The sequence below is a fragment of the Thamnophis sirtalis genome, unplaced genomic scaffold (genome assembly GCF_051295495.1).
Source record: "Thamnophis sirtalis isolate CommonGarterSnake01/CBP01778 unplaced genomic scaffold, rThaSir2_p1.2 scaffold_4, whole genome shotgun sequence".
Classification (NCBI taxonomy): Eukaryota; Metazoa; Chordata; class Lepidosauria; order Squamata; family Natricidae; genus Thamnophis; species Thamnophis sirtalis.
This window is the reverse complement of record NW_028261384.1, coordinates 90,356,409-90,359,857: the sequence shown is the minus strand read 5'-3', so window position 1 is coordinate 90,359,857 and position 3,449 is coordinate 90,356,409.

The window sequence follows — 3,449 nt, the reverse complement described above, 5'->3', positions numbered from 1 at the left end:
CATTGCTTGGCCCTCCGTATCCCCCCGGAAGCTCCATTTTGGCATGCAACAAACCAGGGGAGGCCTCTGGATGTCCAAAGAGAGTTTCTGAAGGACAGATGTGCCCCTCAAAAGCTCCATTTTGGCTGGCCACATTTAGAATGAATGTTGCAGAATCTCTGAGGTTGTTTGTAAGGGTGAACAACTTAGGGCCGTGATGATGAACCTAAGGCACGCATGCCACAGGTGACACACGGAGCCATATCAGCCAGCATGCGAGCCATAAGCTCCAGTGCGCATGCACGTGCCAGCTGAACAGCTGGAGAGGACAAAAAATGGGCCCAATGGCTTATGGAGGACCTCCAGGGAGCTGGGGGAGACCATTCCCCCCCCCACAGGCTCCGGGAAAGCCTCCGGAGCCTGGGGAGGGTGAAAAACGGGCCCAGTGAGCCAACCAAAGGCCCATTTTTCACCCTCCCACAACTCTGAAGGCTTTCCTGGAGCCTGGGGAGGGTAAAAACGGCCTCCCCTGCCCCCCAGAGGAAATACCAAGCTCAGCTTGGAGGCAAGCAGTGTGGCATGCATGACGGGGGGAAGGAGCGTGAGGGAGGTTGTGCTTGCATGCTCATGTGGGGGCATGCTTTGCATTATCAGTGCCAGCACACACATGTACTATCACGCACATACCCTCACATTTTTGGCGCCCAACAACAGAAAGGTTCACCACCACTGTGCTAGGGGGTACTTAGTATATAACCTCAAACTTTTGCTTAGGGAACACTCATAACCCAGAGATTACCTGTACAATACTCAATTTTTAACCACAATTGAGTCCCAAATTTCTGTAGCTAACCTAAACAGTTAAGTGCGTTTTGCCCCATTTTACGATGTTTCTTGCCACAGTTATTAAGTGTAGTTATTCAGCTAGTAACCCCATTGTTAAGAGAATCTGGCTTCCCCATTGACTTGTCAAAAAGCTGCAAAGGGGGATCACATAACCTTGGGAGACTGCAACCATCATAAATATGAGTCAGTTGCCAAATGTCTGAATTTTGATTAAGTGATTGTGGAGATGCTACAATGTTTGTTAGTGTAAAAAATGGTTATAAGTCACCTTTTTCAAGTGCTGTTGTAACTTCGAACAATCACTAAGCAAACTGTTGTAAGTCAAGGACTCTCTGTACTAACTACCATACTACAATATTGTAAATGTTGTAGTAGTTGACCTACAGCATTAGTAGTGTTCATGTCTTTGCACTTATAATCTTGCTGTCACATATTAATTGATGCCCTGATGATATCTTAGCCTGTATCTTGATTGTCCTGTTCACTGACAACCAACCACACCAAAGTACCATTGTGACTAACTTGCTATTTGGAAAAAATTTGCAACCATGTACCGATAGAACAGATTGTGGCTCCTCTTGTCCCTGGCTTATCTCCAGATTTAATTGCCTCTCTGTGTAAAGCCCCCTGCCCTGAAAATGAAGGTCAAGGCAGTTGTTTGCCAGCTCCTGAGTCTTTTAAGCATGTCACCCATTGGAACAGAAAGAAAAGACTGTTGTTTGGCTGTTGGGCAAGACTTGGATGCTATGAATAGGATGCCGGGGGGGAGGGGGGAGTTGTCTGTGCATAGCAATTAAATCTTCTTTATCCCACATGATGGGGGACTTGGCACGTCTCTGAGGAACTACCTATAAAACTCAGTTGGACATTTCAGCCCTGCAAAGTTCTGGGAAACAACGCAGCTTCAGCAATAGAGGAGGTGGCTAGTCTTAGGGGCATTGATGAACCTTTGTAGCTTTTCTTTTAAATGAGATTTATTCTAGTAAACAAGATCAGATATAGCAACTGGAACACACTTTAAGCTGGTATCTCCATTTGGATGTAACTGTGCTTGTTATATTTTGCACCATGCATTTTTCCTGTCTTGTATTTAATCAGTAAACAGAGGCATCCAGAGAGGATGGTCAAAAAGGTCAAAATGGAGAATGTTATTGTGCAGTTGAAGCTCCGCCCTTTTTCAAAAAAATCACATTGCATGTGGAAAAGAGATAGAGTTTCAGTCATAGAGTTGCTATCATGAGCTGTTTTGATCCTCACCCTGTGATGATTCTGCAAGATAGCTGATTAAATGCTGCTGCCATACTCAAGGTATAGGTGCGAGTTGAAGACAACATTATGGGAACCAGACACCACCCCCCCAAAAGAAATTGCAGGGACACATTTGGTGCCCTGTATATGCCAGTGAGCATATTCAGAAATTTCACCAGATATGATCTAAACTTTCAATCAATCCTTGCAATACAGATTTAAGAATTAAAAATTTGATGCATGCAGATTTGTCCTGCAGAATTCTGAACCAGATGCAGCTGAAAAGTTTTATATATATATCCATGCCAGTAACCACAATAATAATGCATTAAACAACTCATTACTGTGAAAGTGACACTGTGCAATTTCCAGGGAAGAATTTCAGAGTTATTATTCAAATGCCTTACATTATATTTCTGCAATGACATTACAGTAACCTACATTATGCCTGTTCAACAATGTTTTTGGATGCCCCTAGATCTTTCACTCTGGGGATTCTAGTACTGTACCAATGTTTCTCAAAAACAGCAAAGATCAGTTGCATAGTAATATTGTATAGTTCTATAATACTACTATGTTGTAATTATAATACATTTTTGACAATTTACTGGAAATGCAATTGATTTGTTCATGTATTTTAAACCCCACCTTTATTATTTTTATAAGTAATTGAAGATACTTATAATGAACATACCTAATATTTCTTTGTCCTTCCATTTTCCCAACAACAATAACCTTGTGAGGCAAGTTGAGCTGAAAAAGAGTAACTAGTCCAAAATCATCCAGCCAATTTTTATATTTAAGGCAGGGCTAGTTTCTATCTTGATGCCTTAACCACTGCATCAAAGTAACCAATACATTCAATAGATCCATTGGCACTTAATATTGCATTGTATTACCAAGCGGTAAGCTTTCCCATACACAAGACTTTTTATTGTGTCACTATCAAATTTAGTTAAAGATTTCCTGAACAGTGCTAAAGCCTGATCTATTATTTTCTGCTGAATATAGGTAATGGATTACTGGTAAACTGATTTCTGTTTGGCCCATTCATAATGCTTTTGAATTGCCCTTTAAAAGTTAATGTTCCTCAGAAGGATGATTTTATCTCTTGTTTCTCTTCTTTCACTGTTTATATAATTAAACAAGAAGGTAAGGAATTAATAAAAGCCCACTACTGCAGGAAGTGATATTAAGTGACAATTTAGAAATACAGATACCTTTGGGAAAATTAGGAAGCAATTGATTTTATTTATTGGCTTATTACTTGCATTTATATCCCATTATGTCCCAAGCTAATTGTAGGACAGATATATAATTTTATAACAAGCTTGAGATCTTTTATAACATGAATGAGAGGAAAAATAATGAATGGA